The sequence below is a fragment of the Pipistrellus kuhlii genome, unplaced genomic scaffold, assembly GCF_014108245.1.
Source record: "Pipistrellus kuhlii isolate mPipKuh1 unplaced genomic scaffold, mPipKuh1.p scaffold_m20_p_6, whole genome shotgun sequence".
Taxonomy (NCBI): Eukaryota; Metazoa; Chordata; class Mammalia; order Chiroptera; family Vespertilionidae; genus Pipistrellus; species Pipistrellus kuhlii.
Window position 1 is genome coordinate 30,874,308 of NW_023425562.1, and position 14,552 is coordinate 30,888,859.

Below are 14,552 nucleotides of genomic sequence, written 5' to 3' on the forward strand. Positions count from 1 at the left end.
AGCATTGAGCTATAACCAGGTGGTCACAGTTTGATTCATGGTCAGGGCATATGCCCGGTTGCAGGCTCGATCCCCAGTGGGGATGCATACAAGGAGGCATCCGATCAATGATTCTCTCTCATCATTGATGTTTTGATCTCTTCTTCTCCCTTCCCCTCTAAAATCAATAAAAATATATTTTAGAAAATATATATTTTTTAAAATGCATGTGATTCAAGAACGTCATTTCATTGCAATGGTCCATGAAATGCTCCTACTATGCCCAGAATGACTCTTTCAGAGGTTTTTGTCTGGCACTATACATTAAAAAGAATAAACACCTGGATTCAGCCTTTTAGATATGAAAAAATGCTAAACACTATTTATAAGGCCATGCTCAACTTTTAGCCTACTAATTCAGTGTGTATGCACACACACACACACACACACACACACACACACACACACTTTTGCTATTTTGCTCAACTAACCCCTTTGCTTACAGTTCCAACATCTCCAGATGCCCACCACCACTCTCTAAGGTGGCTTTTCAGGGAGCTTCTCCATCCTTGTTGGTTTCCCTTAACCTTGTCTTTCATTAAATGTTTTAAGTCATTCCCCCCTTTTTTTAAAATATATTTTTTATTGATTTTAGAGAGGAAGGGAGAGGGAGAGAGAGATAGAAACATCAATGATGAGAGAGTATCATTGATCAGCTGCCTCCTGCATGTCCCCCACTGGCGATCAAGCCTGCAACCCTGGCATATGCTCTTGACCAGAATCGAACCCAGGACCCTTCAGACCGAAGGCTGATGCTTTATCCACTGAGCCACAGTTAGGGCAAATCATCCCCTTTTGAGTACCATTTGTTCCTGCAAAATTATTTGACCTGTACAGCCATTCATTAGCTTTGTGACATTTGGGTAAATTATCTATGTCTTTCTTACATACATCTATAAAGTGGGTGAATCTATAAAGTAGTCATTTGAACCATGTCAGAAACAAAATTCTAGAAAATATGATAATCACAGCAGAACTTACATGAGCATCTTTCCCCTGAAAATAGAATCTTTGCACAGTTAACAAAAATAAAAAGTAGTTCTGGCTTTCTGTATTTCTGACCTTCCAAATTAAATAGTTTATGATCAAGGCCTACTGGAAAAATTGTAAGACAACCATCTCTATCACATTGATGGGGCAGGGAGTGGCTTTGAAATTGAAATTGTGCCTGAAAAGGTGAGATGAAAGAGGAGAAAGTCATACTATAAGTAAATAATGACCGCTATAAATATGTTGACATATCATTTAGCCTTTGAAATGCTATAGATGTGGTCTGATATTTTATGAACAGCATTTGCTAAAATTTGCTCTATCCCCATAGAATAAAATCCAAACTCTTCATTGTGGCATTCCAGGCTATTCACAGTCAGAACCCACCCATCTTATCACCTTCGTTCCTGGAGACTTCCCTGCTAGCCTAGGCAGGGGTGGGTAACGTCTGGCCCATAGTCTGTTTAAGGCCCGAGAAATCATTTGATCTAGCCTTGCCAAGACATTAGGGGTGAGTTAGTTAAATGTTTGACCAAATATAGCAGGCTAATTTTTAAATTGATAATTTTATATGGCCCTCCAATGACGTTATAAATATCCAAATGGCCCTTGGCAGAAAAACAGTTCCCACCCATGGAGTGTGTAGACACATTGAGTCACCATCCCTCAAGCCTGTGTTCACACTTTGAGAAATTTCTGATAGTAGGCCCTCTTTATTTGTGTTTCCCAATCTTATTTACCTAATAGTACACATAGAATATAATAATTTTGCATAGCAAATAGGTAAAATGGAAGGATTTGGTTAGATCTGTGGAGTTTTGTTAAAAGTTTACTTTTTTCTTTATGTAATTATAAAATATAAATGTATATTAGGGGAAATAATTCTGAATTTTAAATATATTTAAATAAAATAATGTTAATGATAAACTTTACATAGTCTTTCTATTAATGTATTTCTTAGATATCTATTTATAATGCTTAAAATATTTCCATGTTATCCCTGAGCAAAAAAAAAAAATGTAATGATGATTTTTTTCAAATTCTCAATCTCCATTGTTAAGAAAATTTCCTTAAACAATTGGTGATAAAAGTTTATAAACTATTGATTTTAAATAATTCAAAATTTATGAGGCAGTTGACATATTTAAATACCACAACAGCTCCCTTATTGACAAATGCATTTTTTAAATTCTCGTGATAATGTTAATTGGTTTTTAAGTCCAATTGGGTTTTTAAGCTAATTGGTTTTAAATATCACAATAGCTCCCTTTTTGAAAAAGCCATTTTTAAAATTCTTATGATAATGTTAATCGGTTTTTAAGTCCTGAACATTTATTTTAGAATATTTTAATGAGATATTTTAAAGAACAATTTTTTTATAATACTCTTGGGGAACAGATCAATAGCAATAAATATTTTTAAATCATTCATGCCAGAATTTATTATTTATTCATTTATTTAAAAAGTTATTAACATTTTATTTTATTATTTTCAAGTTCTAGTCTAGTTACTAGCATGATTCAGCAGTGAACAACAACAATGGTGAAAAATCTCTGCCCTTATGGAGACTGCATCCTAGTCAGGTGAGGCAAACAATGAAAAAAATAAATAAATGAAATATTTAGTATGTTTATATGGTGATAAGTCATGTGGAGAAAATGAAAGTGGAAAATGGGGGATATTTAGCAATAGCAGTGATGTCCAGTTTTGAATACAGTGGTCAGGGAAAACCTCATCAAGAATGTGATATCTGACAAAGACCTAGGAAAGATGAGGGAATGAGCCAAGTGACTCTATGGAAGAGCATTCCAGGCACAAGTAAGAAGCATATGGAAAGCCCTAGAGTCTAGGGCCTCAACAAGAGGGTGTCCAACTAATTGAAGTAACAATGATGACAGCTGTTGTAAATGGAGCAGAATCACTACGGCAGGCAATAGTATGGTGTGAAACCAGAGGGATAATAGAGATGAGATGGTGGAGAACTCTATAGACCTCTGGGAAGACTTTCTAAGTGATATGGAAAGCCAATGCAGGGTTGATAGCAGAGGAGGATAAAACATTTATTTTAAAAGATGACATTCTCTGCTATATTGAGAATATACTACATATTTGTCAGGGTTCTCCATGGGTACGGAAACAATGGAATATATAGAGATCTAACTAACAGGAGATTTATTAGAGGAATTGGCTCATGCAGCTATGGAGGCCAAGAAGTCACACAATCTGCCATCTGTAAGATGGAGACTCAAGAAAATCGGTGGTGTAGCCCTTCTGAGTCCAAGGACCTGAGAACCAATGCTGTAAGTCAAAGTCCAAAGGTCTGAAAACTGGGAAGGCTGATGCTATAAGTTCCAGAGTCTAAAGACCTGGGAACCAGAAACTCCAAGGCCTAAGGGCAGGAGAAAATAGATGCCCCAGCTCAAGAAGGGAGATAATGTGCCTTTTGTTGCAATCGGGTCACCAATGGATTGGTTGATGTCCACCCACATTGATTAGGGCAGATCTCCTTACTCGGTTTACTGAATCAAATGATCCTTATTCAGTTCAGTGAATCAAATGCTAATCTCTTCCCAGAACAGGCCCCAAAACACACCCAGAAATAATGTTTTTACCAACTAACTGGGCATCACAAGTTGACACATAAAAATAACCATTCCAGACTTTGTGTACAAAAGGGACAAGGACTGAAATAGAGAGGACAATTAGGAAGCCTTTGCAATAATTCAGTGCTGAAGCGATAGACTAGGAGAATGAACATTTCACAGCACACCCTTTGGCCCATTTGTGCCAAAATGCATCAGAGGGGAAGTTCTGCTCTGCAGCCCCCAGAGACTGAGCCAAGAGTAGGTACATAGACGTGTAAGTGTTTTAGTTTAGATGTTAATGTATAAGTGTCCCAACCCAGAATTCTTGAGCCTCAGCATTGAAATCCAGTGATTTTCTTGTGTCATAGCCTCAATTTTATCTGCTCTAATAACAGCATTAGGAACTGACAGAGGCTATCCCCTCATCCCTAGGGAAATCTAGACTTGGGCAGTTCTGTCTGCACTCCCTGCATTTGCACGTGTCCCACCTAAAGAAATTGCTCCTAGATCCTCCCCTGTGTGGTCCTCCCTGCTCATACCAACAATTCCTTTAGTCTGGGCTTTTCTCAGCCCGGATCCTGAAAGAAATAGAACGTTGTGTGCATGTGAGCACAGGGTGTAGTTAGGACACTGAGGGTCCCCCCACCTCAAAGGTTTGGTTCGCCAACTCAGACTCAGATTCATCTCTAGCTTGACCCCAGCTCTTCATTGACCCATTGCCCATGACCAACTATCTGTACATTAAGATTTAAACCTAGTCCCACAGTTTGCCTGCATTTATTCTAAAGAAATACTTTATTGTTCTCTGCATACTAATTATAATTTGTGACTTTATTCATGATGCTCCCTTTGCCTGGAGCCTCAGTCACATTTTCTTAATGGGTTAACTTTTACTCATTATTTTTTTTCCTTTGCAATATACAAAACAAATCTATTACCAGATTGTAGATACAAACATGCAATCAATCTTACTTTTACTCATTCTTTAGGCTCAACCCAGGCATCATGACCAACTGTCCATGGCAAACTCTCCAAGCAAAGTGCCCCTTTGCAGTCCTCTGCTATTGAACATACATTATATCAAAGGTATTGCTTTGTGTCTTTCTTTCCTACCAGACTTTTAAGGTTTCAGTGGTCAAAAAATGGTATCCTGTCTACTTCTAAATTCCCATGTCCTGCTACACTTAAATGTTTGTAGAACTCAGGATTGTTTGTCTGCAAAGCTTATTTAATAATTTCAAACAGTCCAAATTGATTTCTTCCTTGTCTGGATTCTAATCAGAACCAAATGACTTAAAATGTAACTTGTCTCTATTATTTAATTCTATGTTTTTCATCTACAACTCAGATCTAAGTTTCGTGCAGATTGGGATCATGTATTCAATATACCTAGCACATTAATAAGTACATATTATAAATGTGAATTACTTATAGGTTGTTTAACGAACTCCAGTTTTCACTCTACTAAATGAGAAGTTGGCTAGCTTCTCTGCTTCAGAGAATGATTATAAAAATTATTTAGTAAACATTTAATTTTAGATTTGATTCTTTGAAAGAAATGTGATTTAAAAATACAAAATCTCATTATGAAAACATTTATGTAACATTTTATGTTCATGTTCTTTCCAATGCCTAAAGAGAAACCCATAAAGATATATAGAGTACTTCCAAAGGGAAATGACGGCAGTATATCTCATCATTCTTTACCAAAGACTGTGTAGCTCTGAAGCTTCAATACTAGGATTATCATAAAAGCCAATATTTAGATATGTATATGTTCCACATTAACATCCTTCTATTCACTCACATGCAAATATAAGTTGATAGCTATTGCAATCCCCAAAAGCTAAAAAAGATATCAAAATGTGAAAAATCATACATAATACAATTGCTTAATATTATTCATATTTTATTTTTATCATGTTTATTTGGGCCATAATGGAAAAGGTTGATTAATAATTCAAAGAAGAGAAATAGATACAATTTTTGGATAAAATTATATATAACACTTGGAAATTTGCCATATACATCTAATTTAAACTATGGAGGTGAATGCTTAAAATATTATACATAGCCGAAACCAGTTTGGCTTAGTGGTAGAGCGTCGGTCTGCGGACTGAAAGGTCCCAGGTTCAATTCCGGTCAGGGGCACGTACGTTGGCTGCAGGCACATCCCCGGTAGGGGGTGTGCAAGAGGCAGCTGGTCGATGTTTCTCTCTCATCGACGTTTCTAGCTCTCTATCTCTCTCCCTTCCTCTCTGTAGAAAATCAATAAAATAAAATAAAATAAAATAAAATAAAATAAAATAAAATAAAATAAAATAAAATAAAATATTATACAATAACTTTATTGAAATGGGATAGTGTTGCTTTTTAAAAAAAAACAGAATGATCCCCAACTTTCTGCAAGATAGCTAGGAGCTGTTTCTGATGATGGACCACAGGATAAATAGTCCCAGAATATGGTGACAGCATATAAATTTTAGTGTCAATAACTTTTACTTCATGATACAATTAATCCATAAATTTGCTGTTCTTGTGTAAAGTAGAATTGCTTTCATTTGTCCTCAATTTGCTTCTTTAAACTTCAAGAGATGACCCCACCCTTGGTTGGCAATATTTGGTAAAAAATTTAGAGTTCTTCTTGATCTATATAAATTGTACATATATATATATGTGTGTGTGTGTGTGTGTGTGTGTGTATATATATATGTGTGTGTGTGTGTGTGTGTGTATATATATATATGTGTGTGTGTGTGTGTGTATATATATATGTGTGTGTGTGTGTGTGTGTGTGTGTGTGTATATATATATATATATGAATTCTCAGGCCATCAATATGTATTTGAAATAAATTTATTTGGAAATATTTATGGGAATAATAGTATCAGAATTACTCTGCATATCAATGTGCAATAATAATTTTTATTAACTCTTTTCCCCTAAAATTTGAAAGACAAATAAATCTTATCCATATTTGTGATGATTGCAGTGACAATAGAAATGGTAACTTAATTTCAATATTTATATGAATACATGAATATTCCTGTATCTCTCACATAATATATGAATAGTACTTGCTGTTGAAGCTAAAAGGATGTGAGGCCTAAAGGCACAATTAATTTTTTTAATTCTGATTTCATTCTATGAGTTTTAATTCATGTTACAGGAAATGATCCGGTTTTAATTTGATAGTCTAAAGTGTTGTAAGGCAGTGTAGGAGAGTTCTAAAACCCATGAAATGTTATATTAATGCAGGGATCTAAGGCTTTGAAACCAGACCCAGCTCTGACCTGAACTCTGCCATTTAACAAACAATTCACTTTACTTGGAAAAATCACTTCACCTCTCTGGACCTTAAAATTCCTTTTTTTTATAGAAGGAGGTCCGAGGTGAGGGCTCAGGGAGACACTGCAGGAAAAGCATTTGTCTGTGTCTAGCATGTAACAGGTTCTGTTCTCAGTAATACTTGTCCTGGCTCTGCCACTAGCTATGTGATGTTGGACTAATCATACACTATAAAAGCATCAGTTTCTTGATTTATAGCTAAAATATTAGGTCAAGTAAAGTCTTCGGCCCCCTTGGTTAAGTTTTTTCAGAAGTATTTTATTTTATTTTTTATGCTATGGCAAATAGCATCAAAATTATTTGGTTGGTGTGGGTTTTTTTTACTTTTCTTTTTTGGATTGTTCATTTTAGTATATCGAGATGCAACCAATTTGCCCATTGTTTTTAAAGGATTTCTCTTCAGGAGGTTAATTCACCATCTCCCTTTTTTCCCTTCTATGTCTCCTAACAGGTTATGCCATAAAGAAGCATATAGTTGGAAAGGCCCTTAAATATGAAGTGGTTTCTAATGTAATCATGTCATATTTATAGACTGTATCTTTTCACCAGCCCCCACTTCAAGTCATGTTTTTCGTTTTTATGCTATTGAAAGAAATGAGGACAGCCCAGCTGGCATGGCTCAGTGGTTGAGTGTCAACCTATGAACCAGGTGATAACAGTTTGATTCCCTGTCAGAGCACATGCCTGGGTTATGGGCTTGATCCCCAGTGGAGGTGTGCAGAAGGCAGCTGATAAAAAATTTTCTCTCATCATTGATGTTTCTATTTCTCTCTCTCTCTCCCTCTCCTTTCCTCTCTGAAATAAATAAGGATATTGTGAGAGAGAAAGGAAGGTAGGAAGGAAGGACGGAAGGAAGGAAGGAAGGAAGGAAGGAAGGAAGGAAGGAAGGAAGGAAGGAAGGAAGGAAGGAAGGAAAAGACATAATACATTTGCAGGTCTTTTTTTTACCTTAGACTACATAAAAATGACTATTCAACAGTATTTCTTAAATAGGTTTGGGCTCTACTAACTCATTTTCATTTTCTGTGCTAGATCCTTTAACTATCAATAATGTTCTTATTTTTGGGCTGGAAGCCAGAGGTCAAGCTGAGTATAGTTTCCAGTTAACTGGAAATTTTAACATGACATGACATTTTTCATTTACACTTGTCATTGGAAAGTACCAATTGGTTTTCCAGCTTAAAACTACAGAGTCTTTGAATGAAGTAGCTGTGGCATCCTTTCTGATATTAAGCTCAAAGGTATCTGGGGATGCTAACCTGAATATAGGAAGCAGTCTGCTATTTTCAAAGGTCCAGAAAGACACTCTTGTTTTTGCTTTAATGTTTTTGCTTTGGCATATGTACTATAGATAAAATGTTGTATAATTTAATATTTTCCTTTAGCTTATAATCCCCTGGTAATAGTCAATGTTATTGAATAAATAATTCAATACAGAAGTATTACACAACTAGTCTTGTGACAGTGGAGCATGAGTTGTCATTTTTCTGAGATGATTTTTTTATTGAACAAATGAGATTTCCCAAGAACATGGTCATTCCTTTTTTCTGGAGTAATAAAACACTTGCTTAACTTGCTTTAGATAGATTTGCAAATCTCCATTACATTATCTTTGTTTTCTCAAATCTCACATGTCTGAGAGCTTGAATGAGAATTCTCCAAAGTAAATTTGAAAACTCCAAGGTCCTGGAGCAATATTTCTTTGAGAGATGATTTGGCCACATCTGCCGATGGCCTGGGTCTTTGTAAGTGTCACAGTCCCCAAGACCTTTCATGTCCTATGGCCATGGTAAAGGGGCTCTTGGGTTCCTGACTAGCACATGGCTTTAGGAAGTAACATCTTTTATGTCAAAGTTTATTGTTACCGCTCAGGAAAAGAGAACGCCTAACAAAAGTCATTTGGGAGCTAGTGAGCAATTCAGTAAATAACAACTTTGACTTTGAAGCATGACTTTGCCAGAATCAGACTGGAATGTAGGAAACTAGGGAATGAGAAGGTGAACTTGCAGACAGGTAAATAACAGCTCACTCTGAGCCCTACACTACACAAGGGGGGAATTTGGCCAGGTAGATAAGCTGATTGTCACCTGTTTAGATCATCAGAGTTTGACCCTACTCCCACATCTCTAGTCCTCACACACAGCAGTTGGGAGAACCCAGTTGCTAGACACAGTGGGCCAGTGACCCTCCAGTTTGGCTACTAGGTGAGAAAGGGCCTGGTCTCAGGTGACTGGCCCCTGACCCTCAGTGGTGCTTGCTTGTGGTTTTCCTAACCTCTTTTTCCCAAGCCTCATCTGCTCTCAGGAAAAAGAAAAAAAAAGCACAAAAATATGGAGTTTGTAAATCATGTACATAAAGATGTTCCTGATTCATTAAAAAAAAAATTTTAAGAAATCCACATAGAGGTTATAATTTCAATCATGTTATAAGGCAAGTTACGGTCTTCAAAATAATTGTTCTATAGAAATGATCAAATTAGACTCTGACAGATTATTCCTCAAAACACATAAAAAAAATTCAGTACTATACAAATTAAGTAGAAATCACTTTTTAGCAAGAACAATTACTATAAGCTGGCCTATTAAGAACTGTCTTTAGTGACTCATATTGGAACCAATGTAATCAATGGGAATTTAACATCAAAAGGAGAATATTTGTGTAGATTTCTTTTCTTCTGTGCTTTCAGATGTCAAAACTAAACTATAACAATAATTAATAGGGGAACTTTTAAAGCAATCCAGACCAACTAAAAATGTCATTTACTTGAAGTAGTGACCAATTAAAAAAAGTAAGATTGTACCAATCGAGAATTTTTCTAAAGCAGATGTAAGAGAAAAGCAGAAAAAATATAATGAAATGGAACAAAAAGTAAATGTAAGGACTTTGAAATAATTCTTGTATATTAGTTTTACTTAAATTGGCCTCATTAGTGCTAGAGCAGTTTTTGTTACTTTCAGCTTTCAATATTTCCCAGAAACATGTACAATAAGTAACCCAATCAATGTTTCTCTTTTACATAGATGTTTCTCTCTCCCTCTCTGTTCACCTCTCTCTCCAAAAATAAAAATTTTAAAAATCAATTTAAAAAGCATATCCTCAGGTGAGTATTAAAAATAACAATAATAAACTACTCTAAATGTAAATGTAAATTTTAATCAAAAGACATAGGTTTGTTTAATGGATAGAGAAAATAAGACTCACTTCAAATAAAAAAACACATACAAATTGAAAATATAAGAATGGGAAAAATATTTCATGAAAATGAAAATGAAAAAATAACTGAAATAGCACTATTTATACCAAACAAAATATTCTTTAGAACAAAGGCTATAACAAGAGACAGAAAAGAGCATTTCATATATAACAGCCAAGGTATAGTATAGAAACAACCTATGTGTCAATCACTAAACAATTGGATAAAAAAGAGGTGGTACATATATACAATGGAATATATCTATAAAAAATAAATAAGTAAAATCTCACCATTTCAACAACATGAATGGACCTAGAGGATAATATGCTAAATAAAATAAGTCAGACACAGAAAGACAAATACCATATGACTTTACTTATATGCGTATAAATAATGCGTAAAAGAACCTAAAAAGCTAAATAAATGTACCATCAAAACAGAAACAAACTAATAAATACAGAGAACAAACTGGTGGTTTCCAGGTGGAAGGGAAGCTAGGGGGCTGGGTGAAAAAGATGAAGGGATTATGAACTACAAATTCTAGACCTGTAACTAGAGACAAGTCCCAGCAGACCCCAAAAGGTGAGGTACAGAGTATGACCCATGAGGAGGTGCACTACACTCTAAAAAAAAAACAAAAACAAAAAAACTCCATGACTTTTCTAATTTACACAGACAGAAAACCGGGGAATACGTGTGGTAATGAATGCTAAGAGTGTGGCATAATTGAGGCAGAAACATTGGATCAGACCAAACTTATTAATAGGCTCCACCAAGCAGAAATCCTGTACTTAATGTTGCAGCTTAGGGAGTTTGCAAAGGACTCTGGCTGGTTTACTGAAGCAAGAACTGAAAAGTGGTCTGCTCTAAATGAAGCTGAAATGCCAGAAGTAACTTGGAAAAAACCCAAAGGTTTAGAAAGGTTTGCATGCGAAAGTGGATTTATCATTTGGTACCTGCTCTCCTACCAGGAAGGGCCCAGAAGACACACCTTTTACTCTGTGAGAAGTAAATTTGTGAGAGGAGCCCCAGCATCTATGAATTGCCCTTCTCTGTAGGTCAGATAAGACAGTGGCTTCTGCTTATGTATCGGAAGGAAATAAAATCACTATCTTGAAGAGGTGTGAACCATGTTCATTGTTGCATTGTTGGCAATAGCCACCTTAACAAGTGAATGGATAAATAAAATGAGAGCCACACCAAGTGCACCATCCTGTGGTAATTTCCCTAGTTCCAGAATGCATAATTGCGGTAGATAGTCTCAGCAACTTGCAAAATCCCCATATTGGTTCCTTGAACTGTGAAATATGGGCTGTTATGGTGGGAAAGGTAAAATGAAAGCCTATAGAACTGCTTCTACCTAGGAAAAGAATAAACCCAAAGCAAAATTCCTGGAAAGATTGCAGAGTCTAGTGCCACCATCAAGGACTTGAAGGATGCAGGGATGGTAATTCCACTACATCCCCATTGAATTTATTATCTGCCTTGTGCAAGAAACAGATGGATCTGGGAGAAGAATGGTGGATTATCATAACCTTAACCAGGTGGTGATTCCAATTACAGCTGGTATACCTTTTGTGGTTTCATTGTTTGAGTAAATTAACGCATTCTCTAGAACCTGGTATTCAGCTATTTATCTGACAAATGTGTGTGTGTTTTTTCTCCATACCTTTCATAAATACCATCAAAGAAACTTGCATTCAGCTGGCAAGGCCAGATGCACACCTTAACTGTCTTACCTCAGGGGTAAATCAATTCTCCAGCCCTAGGTCATAATTTACTTTGCAGGGGTCTTAATGCCTTCTCTCTTAAAAGATATGGCACTGCTCTCTTACTTTGATGACAATATACTGTTGGACTTAGTGATCCATAAGTAGCCACCTGCTCTTGATTTATTGGTAATATAGTTGTTTGTTAGAGATTGGGAAGTAAATCTAACAAAAAGTCAGGAGCTTTCTACCTCAGTGAAATTTCTCAGGGTCCAGTGATGTGGGGCATGTCAAGATATCCCTCCTAAGGTCAAGGAGAAGTTGTTGCATCTGGCTCCTCCTACAACAAAAAGGAGGCACAGTGCCTTGTGGGCTTCTTTGGATTTGGGAGGCAACATAGTCCTCATTTAAGTGTGATGCTCTGGTTCATTTACCAAGTAGCTTGAAAGTGCTGGATTTGAGTGAGACCCAAAACAAGAGAAGGTGCTGCAACAGGTCCAGGCTGCTCTGCCCCTTGGTCCATGTGATCCAGCAGATCGAATGGTGTTTGTAGTGACCCTGGCAGATAGAGATGCTATTTAGAGCAGTCCCCAATAGATTATTTGGATTTTTTAGCAAAGCTCTGGCATCTTCTGCAGATAACTACTGTCATTTTGAGAAACACCTTTTGGCTTGTTGCTAGGCCTTAGTAAAGGCTTAACAGTTTAACCACAGACCATTCAGTTATTGTGCAACCTGTGCTACCCATCATGAACTGGGTGTTGTTGGACCCACCCAGCCATGAAGCTGAGTGTGAACAGCAGCACCCAATCATCGCGCAGAAGTGGTAGATACAAGATTTGTCTCATGCAAACCCTAAGGCAGAAGTAAGTTACCTGAAGCAGTGGCCTAAATGGTCTCTACTCCTGTTACACTACTTTCTTCTTCCCAGCCTGTACCTATGGCCGCCTGAGGAGCTCCCTACAATCAGTTGACAGAGAAAGAGCAAATTTGAGCCTGGTTTACAGATGGTTCTACACGCTATGCAGAAACCACCCAAAAGAGTACAGCTGCATACTGCAAACTTTCTTTAGGACATCCCTAAGGAACAGTGGTGAAGAGAAATCCTCCCAATAGGCAGAACTTTGATAAGTGTACCAAGTTGTTCATTTTGCTTACAAGGAGACATGACCAGATATACAACTGTATATTCTGTACTGAATATTACATATTCATGGACTGTGGCCAATTGTTGGGCTAAATGATCAGAGGTGGAAAGATCATGATAGAAAAATTGGTGACAAGGAGATTTAAGAGAGATGTGTGGAGATAGACCTCTCTGAATGAGTGAAAAATGTGAAGATATTTGCTTCCCATGTGAATGTTTACCAAAGGGTGACCTCAGTAGAAGAGGATTTTCAAAGTCAAGTAGCTAGGAAGACACATTTTGTGGATACCATCAGTTTCTTCCCCCAGACACTCCTGTTACCCACTGATGGGCTCATGCACTAAGTGGCCATGGCAGCAGGTATGAAGTGTGGACACAGGGACAGTGACATGGACTTCCATTCCCAATGCCAACTTGGCTCCTGCCACTGCTGAGTACCCTGCCAGCCAGCAGCAGAAACCAAGTCTGAGCCCCCCATGTGGCACCGTTCTGAGGGGTGACCAGCCAGCTACCTGATGGCAGGTTGATTGCATTGGACCATTTCCATCATGGCAAGGGCAGCATTATGTTCTTACTGGCATAGATGCCTCTCTGCACACATCAACCCAACACAATCAGGACTACTAATGGCACGGACCATTCCAGAATGAAGGCTTGGTTCACCCAATCAGGCAAGAAGCCAAAAACAGCAGAGGTGTTTGCTGAGGACAAAGAATATATTGCTGGTGGGAATGTAAAAGATTTCAGCAGCCTTAGAAAAACAGTTTGACAGTTCCTTAAAATGACAAACAGAATTACCATATGGCCCAGCAATTTTACTCCTAGCTATACTCAAGAGTACCGAAATCATATATCCCCACAGAAAACTTGTACATGAATGGTCATAGAAGCATTATTCATAATAACCAAAATGTGGAAACAATCCAAATGTCCATCAACTGATGGACAGATAAAATATGGTGTATTTATACAATGAAGTTGTTTTTATTAAGCTATAAAAAAGAAGGAAGTGCTGGTACATGTTACAACACAGATGAACCTTGAAAACATGCTAAATGAAACAATGTGATCACCCCACTAATTCTAGTGCTCATCTGTCACTACACAAACTTATCACAATACTTCCGCACCTCTTTCACCAGCCCCCTTGCTTTGGAAACCATCCCTTTAGTCTCTGTTTCTATTTTTGTTTTTGTTTCTTGTTTGTTTCTTTTAGATTCCACATGAAACCATATAACACTTGTCTTTCTCTGTGTGACATTTCATGTAGCATAGCACCCTCTTAGGTCCATCCAGATTGTCACAAATGACAAGATTTCATTCTTTTTTTTACTGTTGAGTAATGTTTCCATTGTATATATGGACCATATCTTCTTATCCATTCATCTATTGATGGGCAGCTAGTTTGTTTCCATATCTTAGCTATTATAAACAGTGCCACAATGAACAAATGGGTGCATATGTCTTTTTGAATTAGTGTTTTTATTTTATATGGATAGATATCCAAAAGTGGAATTTCTGGGGACCCAGAATTAATAGCC